This window comes from Rosa rugosa, chromosome 6, assembly GCF_958449725.1.
Source record: "Rosa rugosa chromosome 6, drRosRugo1.1, whole genome shotgun sequence".
NCBI classification, from domain to species: domain Eukaryota; kingdom Viridiplantae; phylum Streptophyta; class Magnoliopsida; order Rosales; family Rosaceae; genus Rosa; species Rosa rugosa.
This window is the reverse complement of record NC_084825.1, coordinates 17,744,523-17,770,731: the sequence shown is the minus strand read 5'-3', so window position 1 is coordinate 17,770,731 and position 26,209 is coordinate 17,744,523. Positions and strand designations below refer to the sequence as shown.

General features: G+C 38.0%; 1 long non-coding RNA gene across 1 annotated transcript; it reads left to right on the top strand.

Moving 5' to 3' along the window:
* The first annotated feature begins 272 nt into the window (after positions 1-272).
* On the top strand, positions 273-19,331 carry LOC133714101 (uncharacterized). The gene is made up of 7 exons (XR_009848446.1): positions 273-431; positions 544-601; positions 16,273-16,402; positions 16,858-16,927; positions 18,677-18,881; positions 18,994-19,086; positions 19,224-19,331. It is a non-coding gene; the product is annotated as an uncharacterized LOC133714101 (long non-coding RNA).
* Positions 19,332-26,209: the final 6,878 nt, after the last annotated feature.

Here is a 26,209-nt window from a genome sequence, read left to right as displayed (position 1 = left end):
TGACCAAATTTAATCGCTGTCAGGGACTCTAGAAACCACATGTGTGATTAGTGACCGAAGAAAATTTAAAAATAATTTTGTAGAGGCGGGATTGTTGGCGCCTGGCGGTTTCTTGAGAAAAGCAAAAAAATAAAAATAAAAAATTGAGGAGCTAAGCCATATATGGACTCCCTCCACCAAAAGCTCAAGTTTACATGATCAATTTTCTTCTTGTGTTTACAGCCTCGATCTATTCCTCTATCTTCTCACTCCCTCAAGCATAACCGTAATTCTCTCAGCGTCATCTCCATAGCTTCGACCATTTCACGTTTGCTTCGCCTATCTTTCAAGTCGGCACCGTCATCAAATTAATTTCAGGGGGTTTGGTTCGCCGTGAGTAGTAGAGCTTCCTCCGTTGTCTTCCGCTCTTCCGCTACCCTCTCGTTAAGCAGGTGTGGTTAATTTTTCTTTACCTTGTTCATTGTTAAGTACTGTTCAATTAAGATTAGGATCATTAGGCTGATTAGCTATATGTGAATTAGCTTTGATGTCGTTATTTTGCAGAACACATTGATTTTGAGAGGGATTCGAGGATTCTTTGAAGTTGGAAAGATTCTACTAGGTAAGGGGTTTTCATTCAATCAATTAAGAGTGTAGTAATTTGAATCATTGAAGTGGCCTGGGAACATCACTTTTTGTTTATTGATGTTAAAGAAGTCTGTGCATTGTGAAATCGGACTGAGAACCAAAAAAAAAAGAGTTTAGGCTTAGGGTTTAGGAGTTTACAGCCTTGAATGATCATAACCCAATGGTCTCTACTTCTAATTCTCAGCTTCGTTTTCATTTTCCGCGCTTCTATTTCTGAATCTATTTATCTCTTGCCATTGATTTGATTATGTAGTTGAATTTTTCATTTCATACATAGATATTGTTCTGAAAAGTCTCTGACTTGACCCTTTCATCTCTTCTTTGTTAATTTTCCTTTTGTGTTTGTTCTGGATGAGGATGGGTACGTGTTAAGCCCACAGTTGCTTCACAATCTGAACTCAATTAAAAAAGAAAAGAAAATAATATATAAATAAGCCAAAACAACTAGAAGTTAATCTACAAACTATGATACATAGCAATAACGAATGAGCTTGAACCTTAGTCCTTGGAAGAGTTGGATGGCCAACAATGATCTGGAGTTCAGGAGAAACACAACAAAGTTTTTGAAACCCACCACACAGCTTGTGAGGCTCTTTTTAAAACCAAAATTTTGTTTTTTTGTTTTGTTATGGTGATATTAGAGGCAGAGCATGAACTATATATTGTGTCCCTTCTCTTACTAGTGCCCTCTCTAGTCTCTATATTGTCCCCAAAATTAGAGTAGCATGATCGATGTAATTTGATACGTGCAAAAGCATTCGCCAATTTAAACCCTGAAAATGTCGAGCGTTAGTATAGAATAAGCAGGGATCGTTCTAAACCGGGGATTGAGGGTGCTAACATGTGAGAACAAATTAATAAAACAAAGAATATACAAATTTATACAATTATAAGAACATATACAATTTCACACGAAAATATTTTACAAATCAACAAGTATGCACAAATTTCGATCAAACAAAGAAACAACAAAGAATTATAGGGAGAGCATACATACATGTTACGAATTAGAGAGCAAAGGAATGAGAGAAAGAAACCAAAATCACAAGTATATATAGGCAATTCGAAAATAAGAGAGAAAACTAAGTTAGAAAAGGTTTTGGAATCCCACTCCTATTTATACACAATTTACAAATCCATATCACATAGGGAATCCATATACAACAAGGATACATATTATTGACCAAGTCAAACAAGAAATCCTAAGTCAAAACTAACTCTAACTACTTTCCCTAAAAAACACCAAAGCATCCCTAAAATTTAGGAACACCTAAAAAACACAAAACAAAATCCTAAAAACCACCAACACATATTTACTATTCACGGAGACACTATTCACGAATTTTTAAAAACATTTTTTTTTATTTTATTTATTATTTATATTAACATGCTACCTAAAACTCTAAGTTAATTTTAATTATTTACAAATATACAAAAACACATAACATAAAAGATGGGGGGTTTTTGAAGATTTAAACTATAATTTTCGAAAACAAATAAAATATTAAAATCGTTTCTATACAAAGGTGGGAAAAGAAGAATTTTCGAAGAACAACTTATCAAGAACCAATCAAGATCCATGTTTCATGCATCCCTTAATCTTTCTTAATTACCGTGGAAAGCTATCAACCAAGACACAAAGATCAAAGCAACCATTGTCCCTTTTTACTTTCTTTCTTAAGTTAAATCGAAATAGCAAAGCACCAAATCAATTTTATTTTGAAAAGTTCGATATCACACACTCAAAGCAACTGTGTTGAAAAATCCCGTTTTCAAATCATTAAGTTCAAGAAAGAATCAATAGACATGCAAATCCAAGCACTCAAAGCAAGTCAACTTATCATCACATGCATAACCTAATTTCGACTCAAAGCAAGCCTTTACTACTTTTTCGAATTAGGTTTCACAAAGCATCAAACCTAATTACTAGCAAGTTACATGCAAGTCTTCCTATGTTTGCAACCACAAGAACGTTACATATAATGAAGCACAAAATCAGATTATCATTCCATACATTCGGCAACTAAGCAAGATCAAGATCACATAAACACATCAATCATTGAATAGAACATCAAAATTATACTTGAAAACAGTTTTGCATACTCAAAAGATTCGGTTTACACATAGACAATCCAAAGCAGAAAATCCATCTAACAATTACACATAAACCGTGAATGAATGCATGTTAAAGCTTATGAACAACCCTTAGTTACGTCCCAAGGTCCAAAGCAGCTCCTTAGCACGGCAACAAGTGATGAACACGGCAATGGAGGAAGGTGGCACGGCTTAGCTCCTTGAAGAATTGTGAAAACCTGAAACTCAAGAGCACCCAAGTGAGAATACGAAATTGTGGAGAAAGTTGTTAACCTTGAGACGTCTTAAACATTAAGTATATATAGGAGAACGTCCCAAGGCACTCCCAATTCGTTTCTACTTGACTTCTCCAAGTTCTTGTTGATCTAGGACTTGTTTGGCACAAAACAGATTTCCGGCAGGATTGACCTCAGTCCACTAAAACGGCCATAACTTCCTCTAGAAAATAGATATCGACGAGCCGTAAAAAGTTCTGGAAACTAGAAATCTGTAGCTTTCCAACCATATAAAGATCATAATTTTCTGAGCTCTGAGCGATTTTCTATGCTCCGTTGAAGTTGACTGATCTGCACAGGTAGTAATCCGAATCTGTAATGGATTTGACTTTTAAAGCACAACTTAAGTCTAATTCGAATTTCCTTCACATCACATGCCTCTCACATGTCTTCCACGCCTTATTGAAGAATGAAACGTCAAGAACTCCCTAGAACCTTCAAGAATCTCACGGCAATTCCAATCCATACTCAACTAGAAATCCAAACTCCACATTGCTTTGAAATCCGAATTCCTTGTTGCTTTCTCTTCCATGTGCACGGCATATGATCTTCTTGAGACTTCTAGATACTTCATGAATGTTCCAAGGCTCTCCTAGTATGAGTAGAACTCCATATGCAAGTAGGTTTCCTAGTTGAATACTGCTTTCTTTTCCGAGATACTTCTACACTCTTCCGGAACCTTCTTGAGTAATCCTTATCCAACAGGGACTCCTTATCACACTAGGTTTCCTTATCTGAGTAGAATTGGGTTTCCTTGTCCAAGTAGAACTCCTAGTCCAAGTCAGCTTCAGACTCCTACTTCAACTGGGATTCCTTTTCCTAGTCAAACTGGGAAAACTTCCATTTCTTCATTTCTTTCCATTTCTGCGCCACTTGTGCCTTCCTTAGCCATTTTTAGACTTTGAGACTCCATTTACCTGTAAAAACACTAACTAAGTTAAATTGATCAAGATAAAGGAAATAACTTAGCAAAATATAGGGTATAAACATTATAAACGTCGCATTTTATGCTCCTATCAAATTCCCCCACACTTAGCTTTTGCTAGTCCCTTAGCAAAATCAACATAACAAACCAAAAAAAACTAAGAAACAAAACAAAGCAAAGAAACCAACGAAAATACTAAGTATGGAAAACGAAAAACACAAGGACTCAAGACTCCAGAAAAACGTCAAAAATACTTAAACAAAATCAAGACACAAACGTAACAAGTAATGACTCCAACGTTGCACACACAAAATGACTTCTAAGCCCTTTAACATATTGTCTCAGCAATCTCATACTTTCAAGTCACCAAGATTAGCACTTAACCAAGCATCACATCTTCAAGATATTCGAGAGTTAATTACAAAATATAATCCACATATAAGCATGTAAGACTTGGGGGTAAACAATGGTGATGGGGGTTCTCAACACATTTCAAACAAGTCATGATTCAACCTCACTTGGATATATCACTCTTTCTTCTCTCAGATTCAAGGTTCATGCTTAAAAGCTTATCACTCAAGTATATGTGAAAGATTACGAAGTAGATCACATACATAAGAAACGAAAGCATATATATTTTTCTTTTAAAGATCTCATGAAAGATATCAACCACATGCACGAATGAACCCAAGCCATAAGTTCAACAGTTATAACTCATCTCCACATCAAAGGCTGTCCCATCTTAAGGATCAAAGAGGTCTTATAATAAAGGGTGTAATGGGGCCAAGGCTTAAGGTTAAAAGAAACGAAGGGATAGGAAAATCACAAAGTATCCTAAAAACCTAGTAGAGCACTTGTTCATGTAGAGAGACTATCTTCGAAATCCACCAAGCATAGCAAAACGTCATGTCCTCCTTTGGGCTTATAAAAGGGGCCGAGTGTCATCATGTTGGGCCCAAACTTCATTCTAACCTTCTTTGAACAAGTGTGAATAGGACAAAGACCAAATTCTTCAACAATGGGCCTTCAATTAAAAACAAACTCCAAATCCACTAAGTATAGGGGACTAGAATCCATAGACTTAAACAATAATAACACATTTTTTCCTTTAATTGCCGAAATATTCTTTCTCTTGTTTTTTCCTTTTCGATTTCTTTTTCTTTTTTTCTTTTTCGGCAATTACATACAATTTTTCTTATGGACAAGTCTACCCCCACACTTGAACTTCTTCATGCCTTCAAAATTCTTCCTTGACGTCAAAACTCCAAGCAAAGTCTCAAAATATGCTCCACTAAGTCTTTAGAACAAAGGGTAAGGATGTAACTATACTAGGGTTAAGGGTTAAGGAATTTTGAGGGTGATGAAAGAAAAAGCTTAATGTAGGCTCAAAGGGGTTAAACTAGGGGGGTCCCACGACGGGCACAAATGGGGACACAAGCTACATTTGGCAATGGTGGTAGAATCCTAAGTAAGTACCTTTATCCTTTCCAGAATCAGGGCCATATATTGATTATAAACGTAGCATAACAGTGAATTCTAGCATTCTCTAGTCCATTAAAGAGCTATGGCATGTAGTCAATCAAGATGAAAGAATAATGAGATCAACAAATTCATCGCCAAGAAAATAAGAGTATAAACATTTTTCGTTAATTACTCAACAAAGAAAGGGCACATGGCTCAAATTCTCACTTAGGGTTTATTATGAATCATAACTTATCTTCCACATGTTTATATTCTGTACCAAAGTTACGCATGCACCATATCTACTACACATTCATATGCTTTTCATAAATCATAATTAACCAAAGAATATCATCAAACATTATCTCAATCTTGTGATCCTCTTTTAGCCTTAATTTCAGAGATATAAGCACATCCTAGACAGTTAAAAGGGCATCCTAAGACTCGATCACAAAACATAAACGAAAACACACAAAAGTGACGCAACAAACATGACAAAAACGTTTGGACTTAGGGTTATTTTCCTTCTCCTTTCGGTAACTCCTTTGGAACATGACCAGGTGAAGAGAGGAACGATTTTGGCGGAGCTCAGCTCACTTGATTGACAGGGGACGAGACCCTTTGTCAGCTCTTCTCATATCCAAACTAGACCTTAGACATCACATCCCATTGGATGCGCCTACGATGAAGAAGATATTTACCCAAAATTCATTTTGACTCTAACAATAACTAAACAAAACAAACAAACACACAACACATAAAACAAAACCGAAATATGAAACACAAAACCTAAAACAAAGTTAACGCAAATTTTTTTTATTTTTCTGTATTTTTCCGATTTTTTATTTTGTTTTTCTGTTAAAACCACAAAACTAGCTAAGTGAAACGTTAAACCCTTCCCCCACACTTAAATCATGCATTGTCCTCAATGTATAAACAAGTTAAAAGCATACAAAGCATCAATCAAGCATGGCATAAAAGATAACGCAACAAATCCTAAAAGGAAAACAAAGTTGACGAAAATAAAAGAGAAAGGAAGAGTTCAAGAAAGCAAATCTGCGTTGATGGCTCCTCCACAGCTACGGATGAAATGGGTTGCCTCCCATGCAGCGCTTAATGTTTAAAGTCTTTCAGCCTAGACTGGCACCTTCAATTATTCTTCTGGTTGTGGCGGCTTTTGAAGGGGTGCATCCTCCACAATGTGTTCCACAAACGCCTCATAGTAAGGCTTAAGACGATGACCATTCACCTTGAATTCAGCTCCTGTTGTTTCACTTCTGATCTGTATAGCACCATGAGGAAAAACATTAGTAACAACAAAAGGACCAACCCATCTAGAACGCAACTTACCAGGAAAAAGTCTTAATCTAGAATGAAATAAAAGAACTTTTTGACCAACTACAAAGGTCTTTCCACGAATCATCTTATCATGAAAAGCCTTTGTCTTTTCCTTGTAAATCCGTGCACTATCATAGGCATCATTTCGAATTTCCTCAAGCTCATTGAGTTGCAATTTCCTATGAAGTCCAGCTTCATCCAAGTCCATATTGAACTTCCTCACGGCCCACCAAGCTTTGTGCTCCAACTCCACAGGTAAGTGACACGGCTTTCCATACACTAATCGAAATGGTGACATCCCAATTGGTGTCTTGTAAGCCGTCCTATATGCCCAAAGAGCATCCTCCAAACGTTGACTCCAATCCTTCCTTGAAGGTCCCACGGTTTTCTCAAGTATCCTCTTGATTTCCCTATTCGAAACTTCTGCTTGTCCACTCGTTTGAGGATGATAAGGCGTTGAGACCTTATGAGTGACGTTGTACTTCCTAAGCAAAGCCTCAATGGTCTTGTTGCAAAAGTGAGAACCCCCATCACTAATGATTGCTCTAGGCATGCCAAACCTACTAAAAATGTTAGACTTTATAAACTCTGCAACAACCTTAGAATCATTAGTCCTGGTGGCTTTCGCTTCCACCCACTTAGAAACATAATCAACAGCCAAGAGAATATAAAGAAAACCATTAGATGAAGGAAAAGGACCCATAAAATCAATACCCCACACATCAAAGATTTCGACCACTATAACATAATTTAAAGGCATTTGATCCTTAGGTCCTAAATTTCCAGTTCTTTGGCATCTATCACATGTCATACAAAATTCATATGCATCTTTAAACAAAGTAGGCCAATAAAAACCAGATTCCAATATCTTCTTAGCAGTTCTATCAGAGCCAAAATGACCACCACATTGTTTAGAATGACAAAACTCAAGTATAGCTTTTTGTTCATTATTAGGCACACATCTCCTTATTAATTTATCAGAGCAATATTTCCACAAATAAGGATCATCCCAAACATATTGTCTAACCATATTCTTAAGTTTAGCACGTTGAGCACTTAGCATATTACTAGGAAACGTTTTAGACACCAAGTAGTTAACAATATCAGCATACCAAGGCTCACTGACCTGGATTCCGAAGAGTTGTTCATCCGGAAACATCTCCACTATAGGTATGGCGTCCTCCTCACTCACTAGTCTGCTCAAATGGTCTGCCACAACGTTGTCAGAGCCCTTCTTATCCTTGATCTCCACATCAAACTCTTGAAGCAAGAGTATCCAACGAATTAGCCTTGGTTTTGCCTCCTTCTTTGACATTAGGTACCTTAAAGCTGCATGATCAGAATAAATAATAACTTTAGTACCCAACAAATAAGATCGAAATTTTTCTAAGGCAAAAACAACAGCTAAAAGTTCTTTTTCAGTTGTCGAGTAATTGAGTTGAGCATCATTTAGGGTCCTTGACGCATAGTAGATGGCATAAGGCTTCTTGTCCTTCCTTTGGCCTAGCACGGCCCCAATGGCATAATCTGAGGCGTCACACATGATCTCAAAGGGAAGAGACCAATCTGGTGGAAGCATGATAGGAGCAGACGTCAGAAGCTCCTTTAAAGCATTGAATGCATCCTTGCAATCCTCCTTGAATTCAAACGCCACTTCCTTCTGTAGAAGACGACATAAAGGCCTTGAAATCTTGGAAAAGTCCTTGATGAAGCGTCTGTAGAAACCTGCATGTCCAAGAAAAGAGCGGACCTCCCTCACACTTGTGGGGTATGGTAAGTACTTAACAAGATCTACTTTAGCTTTATCAACTTCTATTCCACGTTTTGAAACAATATGCCCTAAGACTATTCCTTGTCTCACCATAAAGTGACACTTTTCCCAATTAAGCACAAGATTAGTCTCTTCACAACGCCTAAGTATTAATTCTAAGTTATTTAAGCAATCATCAAAGTCTTTACCAAAAACCGAAAAGTCATCCATAAATACTTCAATAATTTTCTCAATAAAATCAGAAAATATACTTACCATGCACCTTTGAAACGTACCTGGAGCATTGCAAAGTCCAAAGGGCATCCTTCTGTAGGCAAACGTCCCAAAGGGGCATGTGAATGTCGTTTTCTCTTGATCCTCATTAGCAATGGCGATTTGGTTGTACCCAGAATACCCATCCAGAAAGCAATAGAACTCATGGCCAGCTAACCTCTCAAGCATCTGATCAATGAATGGCAAAGGGAAGTGATCCTTCCTAGTGGTGGCGTTTAGCTTCCTATAGTCTATGCAAACTCTATGTCCAGTCACAGTCCTCTGAGGCACTAACTCATTTTCTGCATTCTTCACGACTGTTATCCCAGACTTCTTTGGCACAACTTGAACTGGTGAAACCCACTTAGAATCCGAGATAGGGTAGATGACGCCACAATCAAGAAGCTTGATGACTTCCTTCTTCACAACTTCCATCATAGGTGGGTTCAGACGTCTCTGAGCCTCCCTAGTTGGCTTGGCTCCCTCCTCAAGCAAAATTCGATGCACACAAGTGGTGGGGCTAATTCCTCTGATATCCGCTAAAGTCCAACCAATTGCAGTCTTGTGTTGCTTAAGCATCTCCACTAATCTGTCCTCTTGAGGTGACGTCAAAGATGATGAAATGATGACAGGTAATGTTTCGTTTTCTCCCAAGTAAGCATACTTCAAGTGATCCGGTAATTGCTTAAGTTCTAAAGTAGGTGCCTGAATCACTGAAGGTAGAGGTTTATTAGTAGAGGGAGAAATAAACACAGAAGAAACATCACCTAGCTCGAATGGTGTTGCCTCAAGAAAAGCAACATGTTCCATTATGGAATCACTATGAATGGCCGTGAGCTCCTCCCTAGGGATGGTTGTGTCATCCTTCATGATTCCAACGCCATTGGCAATGGTTGAAACCAAAGTATCCTCATTCATCATCTCCATGAATTTCTGCGCAAGTTCATCAAGAATATCAATAGAAAAACATGATGAAAAATCAACCAAGGGATACCTCATTGCTTCAAAGATGTTGAAGCCAACAATTTCACCATCGAACTCCATTGTTAATGAGCCGGAATAAACATCAATTTTAGTCCTAGCCGTCCTCATGAAGGGGCGGCCTAGCAACAATGGCGTTCCACTCTTTGGGGATTCCTCCATCTCAAGGACATAGAAGTCAGCTGGAAAGATTAACTCACCAACCTGCACAAGTACATCCTCAACTAACCCCTTAGGGTATGCATTAGATCGATCTGCCAACTGAATAATAACATTATCATGTTTAAGCTCACCTAGACCTAGAGTTTCATAAACAGAATAAGGCATGACATTGATGGAAGCACCTAAGTCTAGCATGGCATTTTCGAATCTACTTGTTCCAATAACACAAGGGATAGAGAAACTCCCTGGATCCTTACACTTTTCTGGCATTCTGCGTTGAAGCACAGCTGAGACATTCTCACTTACCTTCACCACTTCTTTCTCACGGTTTTGTCTCCTTGTGGTGCAAAGCTCCTTCAAGAATTTGGCATACTTAGGAATTTGCTTAATGGCCTCAAGGAGAGGGATGTTGATTTGCACCTTCTTAAAAGTTTCCAAGATGGCCTTTTCGGCCTCATCCTTCTTGGACTTAGCATATCTGCTTGGGAAAGGCAAAGGAGAAGAAGATGGATTAGCAATAACCGAATTGAAAGAGTTAGAAACTTGTCCTTGAGGTTTCGGTTTTGCATTGGAAGGTGGAGACGTCACTTGAGCCTTGGACGTTGCAGGGTCCTCTTCCTCCTCTAATGTTGACGTTGAGTTCTTCTTGGGAGGCTTAGGGAGGTCTACAAGGGTCTTACCACTCCTTGTAGTAACGGCTTTTGCTTGCTCAAAGTGAGGATTAGGGATAGTGCCACTTGGAAGCTTTCCTTGCTCATGAAACTTACCCATAAACTCCACAACTTGACTCATTTGCTTCTTCATCTCATTCACATCCGTGGATATGGCATTGATCTGATTCCCATGATGAGTTTGACCTGCAATTAAAGCTTGAGTAGATTTGGTTAGGGTTCGAATCAATTCTTCATTAGAAGAAGAAGAAGCATTTGAATTAAAATTCGAATTAAAAGGAGTAGGGTTAGGAGGTTGGGGCTTTTGATAAAAGCCCTGAGGACGTTGTTGGAACCCTTGAGGTGCACTTTGAACATTCTCATTGTCCTTCCAACGAAAATTAGGGTGATCCCTCCATCCAGGATTGTAAGTGTTCGAATATGGATCATTCCTAGGACGTTGGAACCCTTGTTGAAAACCTATGGCGTTGACACCTTCTTGTCCTCCTTCCTCCATGAGTTGGGGGCATTGGTTAGATGCATGCCCTTGCATAGAACAAACTCCACACACCATGACTTGTCCATGTGATCCCTGAGATACAATAGAAGTAAGTTTGTTAATTTTCTCTTCCAATTGAGCTAAAGTACTTACCTCATGGACCTTTTCACGAATGGTGGGGACTTTGGGCTAGAGTTCCCATATTGTTGTTGATTCAAGGCCCTATTCTCAATAAGGATCATTCCAGCCGCAGGCTCCTTGTCAACAAAAGATCCACCAGAAGCAGCATCTAACATATCTCTTTCCAAAGGTGTGAGACCATCATAAAAACAAGTGAGCAAGGTCTCATCCTTCATGCCATGTTGAGGGCACTGAGTGATAAGAGACTTGAACCTCTCATAGTATTCTGCGTAGGACTCATCTTGCCCTTGTTGGATGCCACTTATCTTCTTCCTTAACATGATGATGTGAGATGTAGGAAAGTACTTCTCAAGAAACGCCTTCATCATGTCTCCCCAAGATGTAATTCGTCCACTAGGCAACTCATAAAGCCATTGCTTTGCCTTGTCAGCCAACGAAAATGGGAAGGCCTTCAACTTCAAAATATGCTCATCAGCTCCTTGAGGCTTCATGCTAGTGCATATGAACTGAAATTCCATCAAGTGGTTGTTGGGATCTTCCATAGGGAGTCCATGGAATGTAGGAAGACGATGAAGCAACCCAGACTTCAACTCAAAATCAGCTGTTAATCCCTCAGCTGCAGCAGGGTAGGTTATGCAGGTTGGCACTCCCCCAGGTGGGATGACGGATGTAGAGAGTTGCCTTATGGTGAGAGCCATTGGTGGTGGTGGTGGTAAAAGTAAAGGTAATGGAGCGTTGGGTGGTTCTTGATGTGGTGGATGTGGGGTATGTGGTGGTGATTGATCAGATGAAGTGATTGAAGCAGCTGATCCTCCTTCTACTTGATGCCCTTCACTATCTATTTCAAGCTCACGAATTTGAAGTGGAGTAGAGACTTGAACGTCAAAGATATCCGAGTTCTGCTTTAGCTTTGCAATTCGTTCTTGGATGACGTGAAGGGGCGTTTTGGTGTACTTGGGTGGTTCAGACGATCCAGACATTCATTGATCTGTAGTAAAACGAAAGAACAAAGTTAGTAAGGTATAAACATGACGTGGACCAAGGTATACACATTAAAACGTCACATATATGCAAGTACACACAAGGCCAACGAAAATTATATAGTGGTTAGTTACAATCTTTTACAACTTTCGAAATAATCAACTTTAATAAGAGAATTGTAAGTCAAAGTTTAGACGTGCGGCCCAGAGATTCTAATGTTAATACAAGTCTCCCCTCCTAAATCGTTTGGTAACTCTTTTCACACAGAGCCAGGTAGTAGAGGAACGATTTTGGCGGAGCTCAGCTCACTTGATTGACAGGGGACGAGACCCTTTGTCAGCACTTCTCGTATCCAATCAACCTAGACACTCTGGCTACTAAGGTGCGCCTACTTGATAAAGAAGGTTGCTTGACAAGTATTAATAAAAGAACTCTCACCTATTCCGTTATGACTCACTTTCTTCTTACCAAAACCAATTTTCTCGAAAATTGTCTAAGTATATGATTTTAATAAAACATCATGGACTATTGTTTTGGACGTGCGGCCCAAGTCCTTGTCTTTACACATATTCTTTCGCAAATCCTTTGGGCAACCTTACTGAAAATGGCCAGTGCGGGGGAGGACGAGCACGAGAGGTAGAAACCATTTTGGCATTGCCTTTCTGATTTCAAAACCCGTCATGAACGTTGTCCCCTTCCTAGTCACCATCTCACATAGGCTATACTTACTAGGATAAGGGAAAATTTAAGTGCAAGACATTTTTACAAGTGTTAACAAAAGCCGCCCTCAACCTTAAGAGACCTAAATTAGGTACTAATAAGGGGTTAAGGCTAATGTCAACAAAAGAGACTTCACCTATTCCATAATAGTTCATAATCCCTTACCAAAATCATACCTTAGTGGCGTTTTTCATCACATGAAGACTTTTCAATCCCCGGCAACGGCGCCAAAAATTGATACGTGCAAAAGCATTCGCCAATTTAAACCCTGAAAATGTCGAGCGTTAGTATAGAATAAGCAGGGATCGTTCTAAACCGGGGATTGAGGGTGCTAACATGTGAGAACAAATTAATAAAACAAAGAATATACAAATTTATACAATTATAAGAACATATACAATTTCACACGAAAATATTTTACAAATCAACAAGTATGCACAAATTTCGATCAAACAAAGAAACAACAAAGAATTATAGGGAGAGCATACATACATGTTACGAATTAGAGAGCAAAGGAATGAGAGAAAGAAACCAAAATCACAAGTATATATAGGCAATTCGAAAATAAGAGAGAAAACTAAGTTAGAAAAGGTTTTGGAATCCCACTCCTATTTATACACAATTTACAAATCCATATCACATAGGGAATCCATATACAACAAGGATACATATTATTGACCAAGTCAAACAAGAAATCCTAAGTCAAAACTAACTCTAACTACTTTCCCTAAAAAACACCAAAGCATCCCTAAAATTTAGGAACACCTAAAAAACACAAAACAAAATCCTAAAAACCACCAACACATATTTACTATTCACGGAGACACTATTCACGAATTTTTAAAAACATTTTTTTTTATTTTATTTATTATTTATATTAACATGCTACCTAAAACTCTAAGTTAATTTTAATTATTTACAAATATACAAAAACACATAACATAAAAGATGGGGGGTTTTTGAAGATTTAAACTATAATTTTCGAAAACAAATAAAATATTAAAATCGTTTCTATACAAAGGTGGGAAAAGAAGAATTTTCGAAGAACAACTTATCAAGAACCAATCAAGATCCATGTTTCATGCATCCCTTAATCTTTCTTAATTACCGTGGAAAGCTATCAACCAAGACACAAAGATCAAAGCAACCATTGTCCCTTTTTACTTTCTTTCTTAAGTTAAATCGAAATAGCAAAGCACCAAATCAATTTTATTTTGAAAAGTTCGATATCACACACTCAAAGCAACTGTGTTGAAAAATCCCGTTTTCAAATCATTAAGTTCAAGAAAGAATCAATAGACATGCAAATCCAAGCACTCAAAGCAAGTCAACTTATCATCACATGCATAACCTAATTTCGACTCAAAGCAAGCCTTTACTACTTTTTCGAATTAGGTTTCATAAAGCATCAAACCTAATTACTAGCAAGTTACATGCAAGTCTTCCTATGTTTGCAACCACAAGAACGTTACATATAATGAAGCACAAAATCAGATTATCATTCCATACATTCGGCAACTAAGCAAGATCAAGATCACATAAACACATCAATCATTGAATAGAACATCAAAATTATACTTGAAAACAGTTTTGCATACTCAAAAGATTCGGTTTACACATAGACAATCCAAAGCAGAAAATCCATCTAACAATTACACATAAACCGTGAATGAATGCATGTTAAAGCTTATGAACAACCCTTAGTTACGTCCCAAGGTCCAAAGCAGCTCCTTAGCACGGCAACAAGTGATGAACACGGCAATGGAGGAAGGTGGCACGGCTTAGCTCCTTGAAGAATTGTGAAAACCTGAAACTCAAGAGCACCCAAGTGAGAATACGAAATTGTGGAGAAAGTTGTTAACCTTGAGACGTCTTAAACATTAAGTATATATAGGAGAACGTCCCAAGGCACTCCCAATTCGTTTCTACTTGACTTCTCCAAGTTCTTGTTGATCTATGACTTGTTTGGCACAAAACAGATTTCCGGCAGGATTGACCTCAGTCCACTAAAACGGCCATAACTTCCTCTAGAAAATAGATATCGACGAGCCGTAAAAAGTTCTGGAAACTAGACATCTGTAGCTTTCCAACCATATAAAGATCATAATTTTCTGAGCTCTGAGCGATTTTCTATGCTCCGTTGAAGTTGACTGATCTGCACAGGTAGTAATCCGAATCTGTAATGGATTTGACTTTTAAAGCACAACTTAAGTCTAATTCGAATTTCCTTCACATCACATGCCTCTCACATGTCTTCCACGCCTTATTGAAGAATGAAACGTCAAGAACTCCCTAGAACCTTCAAGAATCTCACGGCAATTCCAATCCATACTCAACTAGAAATCCAAACTCCACATTGCTTTGAAATCCGAATTCCTTGTTGCTTTCTCTTCCATGTGCACGGCATATGATCTTCTTGAGACTTCTAGATACTTCATGAATGTTCCAAGGCTCTCCTAGTATGAGTAGAACTCCATATGCAAGTAGGTTTCCTAGTTGAATACTGCTTTCTTTTCCGAGATACTTCTACACTCTTCCGGAACCTTCTTGAGTAATCCTTATCCAACAGGGACTCCTTATCACACTAGGTTTCCTTATCTGAGTAGAATTGGGTTTCCTTGTCCAAGTAGAACTCCTAGTCCAAGTCAGCTTCAGACTCCTACTTCAACTGGGATTCCTTTTCCTAGTCAAACTGGGAAAACTTCCATTTCTTCATTTCTTTCCATTTCTGCGCCACTTGTGCCTTCCTTAGCCATTTTTAGACTTTGAGACTCCATTTACCTGTAAAAACACTAACTAAGTTAAATTGATCAAGATAAAGGAAATAACTTAGCAAAATATAGGGTATAAACATTATAAACGTCGCATTTTATGCTCCTATCATAATTAAGTATAGTCCCCTAAATAAGGTTGGGTTGGTTATAAGAAAATAACAAAAAGTGCTGCTCCCAGGATTGTTTTCATCTCTTTGTTTATATATGAGCAATCATTTTTATTCTTATATGGTATGTCTTCATTAACTGTTAAACTTAAATGTGGTTACTGGTTTTTGTCAATTTGTTTATATTGTTTTGTTAAATTGGTATTATGATTGAATCACTTGTCTCTTTGCTGCTAGACTTGCAATACTATTATCACCTTAACCCATATGTGGGGAATTGTAGTTATAGTTGATGTCCTCTGCAATCAAAAGGTCATGTTATAAGTTCAAGTAACAAAGGTTAAGTTTAACACATTTCTTTTCATGTATTTTTTTTTTATACCGACTTGTTTTCTAAACTGCGGTTTGTGCTTGGTTTGCATTGGTGATCTTGGATGCGCCTATTTTGATAATTATATTAGCAAATAACAATTGGTTATATGATAGCTATGGCTGACAAGGTTTGTCTTAGTAGGATTCATTGAAATCAGAGGATTTAGCCACAGTAAGAGACCCTGAGGATGACTCTGATGTTCAAATTGAGTGCAAAGACGTCTATAAGTGATTTGGTGAGAAGCAAATATTGAGAAGGTGTGAGCTTCAAGGTGAATCTAATATCAAAATATACTATGTTTATTTGATTATGGCTTTTAGGAATGTTTATTGTTTCTTACTAAGAATTCCAGATATCTTTTTATATATTTTTTTTCCTTTCCAAAAGAACGGAATGAAAGCCATGGTTGGCTTTAAATCTCTATATTGGCCACTGTTCAAACTTTTGACTCCTAAGTTTCCTTCAATCTTTAACCATCGCATGATTACCTTTTAATAACTAGCTACATAAAACCCATGCTAGTTTTTTTATCATCTTTTATCATAGTAGATATTGTAAGATCTCTTGGCCTAATTCAGTATATTATAAGTGTTCTCTTACATTTAGTTTAGTTGCCAAAACTGCATTCTTTCTTTTTACTTGGAAAACGAACTTCAAATATGATGTAATTTTGAATCTGCGTCTCTTTATTTGAGACTTAGACTATAAATTCATCTTCAAATGCAGTCAACGATTCATTGGTGTGGTTAATAGGGTTCTAATAATTGGAATCTGCATATCTTTTGCTGCTCTTGTGGTAACTCTCTCTCTCTCTCTCTCTCTCTCTCTATATATATATATATATATATATATATATGTGTGTGTGTGTGTGTGTGTGTGTGTGTGTGTGTAATGTCTATGTCTTTCCCACATCAGTTGTGCTATATTTTACTAGGCTAGTCTACTATAATGATTGCCGATAACTATTTAATTGAAAGATTAGTATATATAAGTTAGTCTGAATTAATATGCATAAGATAAATTTTAAGAAAAAAAAAACTGCAGAAAATCAAGATTTAATTTCCATCATATTGTTACTTAATATGGTCAATTGTGCTGTTTATGTCTTGTTTATTTGATTTATTTTCAATACTTTGTCTATTGCTAGAACTAAGCTATAATGGTGATGGATAAGAATTGGATTCAGCTAGCCACTAGGGGGAAGCCAGAATATATTAAGGGGTGTGAAAGAATTCATTGATTTTGCTACTGCCCACATGAAGCCAGGGTCCAACCTAATCCCATGTTCGTGTTTAAATTGTAATAATTTTTGTTCCAGACCTCTAGGCCAAGTTGAAGATCATTTATATTCGTATGGAATGATTATGCATTACATTAAGTGGACAAAACATGGGGAAGAAGAGTCTGATGATGAATTGGAAAATGATGACATAATAGAAGAGGATAATGGAGAGGATGTTGAGGAAGATGTTGATGATGTAGTTGAAATGATACATGAATATCAGGCTGGTGCTTTTGCTAATGACGGGGTGTAGGCAGTGGCGGATCCAGAAAAGTTTCTTAGATAAGGCAAGATTCAAGGCAAATAAGAAAAACCCAGCCTAGGTAAGGCAAGATTCATCTGGTTTTGCCCTTTTCTGCTATGTTTTAGGTAGCTTCCTTCAGCCAACATATATAAATCAAGGTAGACAAGAAAAAGTCAGTCTAGGCAAGTGCCCAAGCTGGCCTATATGTGACTCCACCCCTGGGTGTAGGTACACCAAATTATATACACTGATTGAAGTACTTATATGTCTAAACATCAAACAACGTAGGTTAGGCGCATTGCTTATAGTTTCTATCTTGCATTGCCTTTTGTTTCTTTTTCTTTTCTTTTTTTCCTTTTTCCGTTGTATTGCTACTGATTATATTTTATAAGATACACACCTTCTAGAGCTTTCTCTAATGTGAAACCATCAACATTCCATATCTTGACAATGTGGTCAAAAGAGGCAGTGGCCAGATATCTAAAATTATAAACCATTAAAAAAGTTATCCCAATCACAGTTTACAGATTTAAAAACTATTTGGCCCAGAAAGAAAGGTTTAGATTAGTAGATAAAGAAATTAGGCTTATTGACCTTGAGAGAGATGGAAAGGAAAGCATAATAAACCAGTAAGTATTATTTGATGTTTGGACTAAGGGATGAAGGTATAAAAAGGCAAAGTATATATTGGGCATTTACTTTAGGAATCGAACCTATGGGGTTCATAGAACTTAGGTGAGAGTAGACATTTGAGGATATATCCTCTGTGTGCTTAAAGCTTATGAAGTGCCCAAAACTTGTCATAGTCTGGAAGAAACGGTACTTGACATCAAAATGAATTAAGGTAATGAATAATAGATTGCATGATTATTTGTTGTAGGTACTACCTGTGTCCCTCGTAACCAGCACCAAACATAGCAAGTCCCATGATTATTTACTTTTTTTTACTTTTTAAATATAGGTTATGAATTTATTTTAATCTGTTGATAATTTTAATTATGGCATATATGTAAATTTAGGAGAAATTCAAATTGGGGAATGAACCACACGTGAATGAGGCTATTGAGGCAGACATGAAAAGAAGATATAGCACTTGGCGATACAATTTGCATAAGATGTTTTTGCAATTGAATCAGCGGAGGAGGCACTTGAGAACAGCCTGAAAATGTGGGAGAAGATGACTGGGATTTTCTCATCAATTGGTGGCACGATGACGAGTGGCTGGTGAGCAATTGTTTCTATTCCTAAGCTGTCCATTTATTTATTAGTTATTAGCATTATAATTGGACTCCACTTTCACTATTATACATGTCAATTTTTTGCAATTTGTATACAGGAATTGAGCGGAAAAAATAAGAAAAACAGAGATAGGCTAACAATAACTCATTGTGCTGGGACAAAAGCATTTAGTCGCATTAGATATGAAAATGTAAGTTTTTTGTTTTTTGTTTTCTGTTTTTTTTTTTTTTAGAAGCATGTATATATTTTTTCTTTTTGCAAAGTAAAAACATGTTTAATTAAAAGTTGCATATGACATATGCTTTGCTTTATGGTTGAATAAAATAGCAAAATTCTGAGACCGGAGAGGAACCTAGCCGTATTGACATGTTCAAGCTGACAAGATTTAGAGAAAACAAGAAAACATGGGTCGGAGATGTCGCTGAAAATGCTTATATAAGTTGTCATGTATATGTTTACTTTTTCTTGAAATAACAATCTTAATATTTTATTATTGGTGCAATGGCTTATCTCAGTTAACAATTCCTTAGGGTGAGATGACAAAACTAAGAAATCCTGAGCAAACAGATGAAGTAATGTCTGATGATGAGATATATGATAAAGTTCTTTCCACAATTGTTGGTCCACCTCGGTCAGGCTACATACGTGGCTTAGGAGCAGGTCCTAAGCCTAAAAATTCGAAAGTCTCCAATAATCATTCACAACTTCAGGAGGCTACAAGGAGGGCAGATGAGGCAGAAAGACGATCTACCCAACTTGCAGAGGAGTTAGAGGCAATGAAGGCTAGTGCAACTCAACAAAATGAAGAATTAGAGACAGTGAAGGCTAGTGCAGCTCAACAAAGTGAAGAGTTAGAGGCAGTTAAAGCAAAACAAAACGAGACGGACGCACTTTTAAAAAAATTGCTGGAACAATTTTCCTCTAGGAAATAAAGGTATGTAGTATCATGTTTGTTAATTTAAGAAGTTAGTTTATGAATAACACAACATGGTTTATTCAACAACAAAAAAAATAAAACGATTAAGGTTATTAAGAAGTGAATAATTATCTTCCACTATCACTGTTGTATGATTTTTTTTTTTTTTTGCAATCATATGTTAGTTTACTAACTTGCTGCATATTTTTTTTTGTTATTGCAGATTTGTGAAGAGTGGTCCAAGGTCTGAGTTTTAATTAAGCAATATATTTTCTGACTTGGTATTAGGCTATTAGCTTTTGGAAGAAAGACTTGAAGTATATCTCTCGACTTGGTTAACTTTTGGAAATACATCATTATTCAAGTTTCTTTTGGTAGTTCTTTTGGTGCTGGTACTATGTATATAACTGACTTTGGATTTAAAGTTCAATAGTTTATGAGGAGATGAGATACATATTTTGTTGGAGATTATTGCTAATGTTATTTTGTTCAATAGCTTTTGTACCTAATGATGAAGAAGATTGAGATATAGTGACCAACGGTTTAAGTATTTATGACCAAATTTGTATTGTTCGTACTAAAACCCATTGGCATTTAGTGACCACATCGTAACTTGTAATGATCAATTCTTTTGTCACTATTGCTTTCCCGCCAAAGATAACAACCAAAACAAATTTTATATTTAGTGACCGGCACTATCCACTATGGTCACTAAATATATAGCATGCGAGTCTTTTTAGTGACCAAATTAGATATTTTAGTGACCAAAATTAGGGGTTTCAGTGATGAACTCTTTGGTCACTAAAGAAGGTCACATTAGTGACCATATTAATTTGGTCACTAAATTGATTTCGTTTAGTGACCAACTTTGTGAACTGGTCACTAATTACTATTAGTGACGACCCTATAGTGACCACTCAGTGACCACCATATTTTGGTCACTAAATCTGTTTAGTGACCAAATTTGCCATCTTTTGTGACCATTGTTGTGGTAACTAATACCAGTTTTTGTTGTAGTGTCTCCTCAAAACTTTCTGTCAAATTGAAACCCATCAACTTAATTGCTTGATTTTCATGTGAAGGAGATGAAAACCAAGAAGGAGACGTGAAGAAGATGAGCTGCAGGAGTCGCCAGAGCATTTGTGGGTCTTGTCATGAAGGCCATGGCGGAGGATCCTGAATCCCAGAGAGAGAGAGAGAGAAGCAGAAAATTAAATTAAAAGAGAGAAAAAAATTAAAAAAAAAAAAGAAATTGAGGGGTACAATAATCATTTTAGGACATGTTGTGTAAGAATTAGAGAGAATAAGGACTAACCGGTTTAATTTAAAAATTTTGGACTAAACTGTTTTATGGAGCAACGTATAGGGAATAACAAGTATTTGGTCATTTTCTTTTTCTTTTTGAGAACATTAACACAATATTTCCTTATAGTTTTAAAAGTTAAAAATAAATTATGTGTCCATAATGAAAAATATAAGGGTTTTTGTCCATTTACCCCATTTCTAGGGATTTTTTTCCCACTTACCCCATTAAGTTTTTTTTTTTTTTTTGAGAAGTAGATAATTTCATTACTTATCCATGGCCAGAAGGCACGTACATCATATGCTGTCTTACACCAAATGAAAACCTAGATGTTCTATGTTGTTAAGCACATAACAGGTAACCCTCATTGGGGAACATCTTTGGAGCACAAAATTTAGACCTAGCATAAGGAGACAATCCAACAACTATCTAAACCCTTTCTAGAGTAACCCTAATTGCCAAGGACCTCAATTGGTGTACAATCAGAGAAACTAAACTTAAATAGAAATAGACTAGAATCAAATGCTAGGTATCGAACACGGGAAGCTTAGAGCTTTCCCTTGCCCTTATTCTTAGGGCTAATCTCATGAGCAGCTTCAACCGAAGGGTAAGTCAGACGCAAAGTCCCACTCAACTTCTTCTGAGGGCGAGGAAGTTTGTTCTTGCTTCCCAGAGGTCTTCCAACCTTCTTCTTCAGAATTCCTTGTTCACTCTCATTAACAGCTTCAATCAACCCTAGGGTCTCTGCTCGCAGTATGGGTATCTTACCACCCAGGATTGTCTTGAGTTTCTTTGGGGAGGGAGTGCAACCTCCAGTCCTGTTTCTTTTCTTATACACCTTAGGTTCCACTGGTGCAGTATGAACAGGTGGGCTAGATTCGGAATTCCTAACTTTGAAGGCCGAACCGGAAGCATCGGTCTCAACCTGCTCTGTCTGCTGAACTCCTATAGGTTCATCAGATTCCTCAGCAGCCATATCGGCCACGGAACTCGCAGATGGATCAACTGCTGATAATGATCTGTCTAGCTTTCGGATGACAGGCTTTTTCTTCTTGAGCAAGGTAGAGGAGAGTTGTGGGAGTTCTCGGCTGGCCTGGGCTGTAAAGGAGAAAGTTCCACCCGCAGTTGGAGGACCACCAAACGGTATAATCCTAGGGGTGGAGATGGCTGGGTTGGGTGCCAGACATTTGACCCCCGAATGCGTAAGCAGGCCGCATTGAGAACACCTACCTTTGAGATGCTCAAACTGAAACTTCAAGATTGGTTCAATCCCTGTATCCAAGAAGATTTTACGCTCCAAGAGAATAGGTTTGGAGATGTCATGCATGAAGAAGATGCGCATTGATCCTCTTCGAAACTCCTTGTCATAATCCAGGAAACCCCCCAAGAGATTCCCAATGAGGACAAGGTTATCAGGCTCTTCATACAGTGGGGGAATACCTGAAACCCTAGCCCAGATTCGAACATGTTTCATGGAAACTTAAGCAATGGGTAGAACTCCATCGTACTCCTCCAGGCAGACTGGAGCACGATCAAAACACCAAACTCCACCTTTGAGGACCTTATTTCGATCTCGGGCTGATCCGAAAGAGAATAGGAATAGATTGTCAATCTTTTCCTGTACCCTAAACTCCTTTTCCACCATCCAAGTTCGAAGGAAGTGAGATTTGAAAGTTGCAGAATCCACAGGTTTGCAAGTGAGAGGTTTTCCAAGAAGAAAAGATTGGGAGGATTTCTTCACTGGGCCTCCACCAATTTTTCCAAGGTCCGGGGCTTGACCACCCTCAGCAAGAGCCAAGGAGGCAGCAAAGCTAGCGGTGACGGCGTCGATGGAAGCCATGAAAGCGAAAGGCTAGGGGTAGGGAATGGCAAGGAGGCCGCTTGCTAGGGTTTTGGAGAGAAAACCTAGTTGAGAGAAAATCTCGTATTGTTGAGGGGGTGAGTATAAGGGAGTCTTCCCTAATACCCCATTAAGATTTTTTTTTTTTTTTTTTTTAATACCAGTTTACCCCTCACCCTTTTGTTACTTAGAGAGAGAGAGAGAAACCATAGGAGACTTTGCCGGAGCCCGTCACCGGCCGCCGGATTCCGGCCAACTTTCTCCAGAATCCGGTCACCGTCGCCGGATTCAGGCCAACTTTCACCGGATTCCAGTCATAGGTGGACATGTTTATTACCCTAATAAATGTCTATTGCTCCCCAATGGAGGGGCAATAGACCTCTATTTGCCCCCAATAGATGTATATTGACCCCCAATAGATGTCTATTGCCCCCCAATAGAGAGATAATAAATCTCTATTGCCCCCCAATAGACGTCTATTGCCCCCCAATAGAACTTTCGGTCGCCGAAATATGAACTAATCTCCCAAAAATTAGACAAATAAAACTTTGATTAAAGAAAAAAAAAAGCTGATTATTATCAATTCAAAACGTATATTTCCCCCCAATAGACGTCTATTGGCTCCCAATAGAACCTTCGGTAGTCGGAATAGGAACTTATCTTCCTAAAATCAGACAAATAAAAATTTGATTAAAGAAAAAAAAACGAGGGAATTACATCAATTCAAAACGTCTATTGTCCCCCAATAGACGTCTATTGCCCCCCAATAGACTTATTTTTTCCTTTTTTCTTGTCTTCTGCCCTCATTTTACCAAAAAAAAAAATGACAACAAAATGAGGAACTGCAATAAAAAAACCAAAGCCCTAAAATGAAACTTGTGGACATGAATCCCCACCCATTATTTAAGACTCAACTCAAACTTTTCAAAAAAAAAAAAAAAAAATAGCCCCAGACTCAAAATGGCCGGAATTTCATCTCGGAAGATCCGAACCCGCTTTTGAGTGGAGGCGGTGGAGACCGACCCGACGAGGTGGGCGGGAGGACCTCCGCCATTGACGCCTCGAAGTCCACGTAGAACAAGTACTCAGTGTTTCGTCGTTCCTTCGTTCGAGTCGCTCACCAGTCTGATCGGACGATTCCGGTGCGGCGAACGCCGATAGCACCTTGAACAGCACCGACGTCCCTATGTCGTGCGAGAACAAGATGCTCGTCTTCGACGGCTTCGGAGCCGTGTTTGTTGGTTGTTGCGGTGGCGTTGTGGGCGGCAATGGGAAGGTTCATCTGAGACTTGACCCTGGAGTAGTGGTCGGAGATGTTGACCATGACTAGAGGGTGGAGCTTGAACGTGAGACCACTGCTCGATGACTCAGCCATTCTTCTCCGATTTGGGCGTTTTGGCTTTTTTGCCTTTTTGGTTTTCAAAGCTGATCGGATTAGAATGGCTTACTTGAGCCAGAGGCTGGAACGAAGCTTCGGGCAGGGATTTGATCTTCAACCCTACACTACCGTCACCTGGTGAAAGAAATGAGAGACAGATGGCGCGGAAGAGAGAGAGAGAAAGAGAGAGATGGTGTCGGTGATGGAGAGAGAGGAGTTGAGTGGCATCTGTGTAATTATTTAATTAGGCTAAGGGTAAATTTGTCATTTCTCCTTAAATTGGGTTAGTGAGAATAAAAATCTGTTGCTGGGGTAAGTGGGATAAATTTGGCCAATTTTGGTGCATTTGGTCAAGATACCAAAATATAATTGTCTAATATCTAAAGCTATATTATTATAATTTCAAGATAAATATTAATCTTACTGTAATTTTATTTTCTTTTATTAAAGTTATAGTATATATTTTATATACGAATTTTTTTTTTCTTTCTAAAACTTCTGAGCGCCCCAGTTGATATGAAATTCTTGCTCCGCCACACTGGCTAACTCCTATATAAAGGACTCTAATGAGAATGAATCACATACTTCTATCTCCCTCATATATTATGTCTCTCTACTCTCTTTGTTATTCTCTAGTTATAACCAATGTTCTAAAAAGCGGTCTGGGCGGCCGCCTAGGCGCAGGCTGACCGCCCCGATTTCGGGCTGGGCGACAAGGGAGATCGGTTTGGGATTCGGCGGGCGTCTAGGCGGGCTAGGGAGCGCCTAGGCGGTCTGGGCGGCCTGTTTAGTTCTCAAAACTGAAAACCCAGATGCATCTGTTCTCTTTTCTCTCGCCGTCTCTCTCGACGCTCAACGCCTCAACTCTCTTTCTTATCTCTCCTTTTGAGTCCTCTCTCTCCTCAAGTCTCTTTCTCTCTCCATGCTGCTAAATCTGAAACTTCATTTTCTTCAAAGACGAAGACCGATAATCATACAAATATACACAATCATACTTTCTTATGTTTCTGAGTTTTCGCCGTTGTTCTTGTTTCAGAGTTCTACAGCCACTCATCTTCCTATAATCCTATCCAATTAAATAATTAATTTTGTTGGTCCTATCCTATTAAAAATCAATTAAGTAGCTGCCAGCAATCCTTATCAATTAAGCAGATTTATAATTATATGTTGATTATTAAATGATTATTTTAATTTTTTGTTGATTTGATGACTCACATCTATCATAGATTAATGATAATTTAATTATTTTATTTATACAATTATACACTATAACGTAAAAATGAATTTAAAACAGAAAAAACAAACACCGCCTAGGCTCCCGCCTAGGCCCCTGAGCGCTAGTCCTCGGACCACCGCCCGACTAGCGCCTAGCGATTTTTAGAACCTTGGTTATAACGATGTTCAACTGTTTTTGTACTCTACAAATTTGTCTAAAATAAAAATTCAACATGCCATAGTTCAAACGCATGATGTTGCAAAGAAACAAAAAATTACTTCATGTGGGTCCACATTTTAATTCTTCACCTCAGGCTTCTAAAATCTCAAGGCCGGCTCTCCCCACTTTTAGTCATTTTTTTTAGCATAATTGGCATTGCTAAAATTACTAAAATCTCTTTTCTTTTGTAGTATTAATAGTGTAACACGTTGCAGTAATATTGCTCGTCCATTTGGCAATCAAAGATAAAACGGTAATCTATGATACTATCGACAACTCTACATGAAAAAAAATACAAGGTATTGACCTATAGCCTAAGTTTTACACAAAATATTCTCACTCACACCACCAGCAGATTAAAATTCTCACGCGCTCCATTCAAGGGTAAAATGTCACTTTTGGCCTCAGCTCTCCCTCCCTCCCTCCCTCCCACTTTTTCTC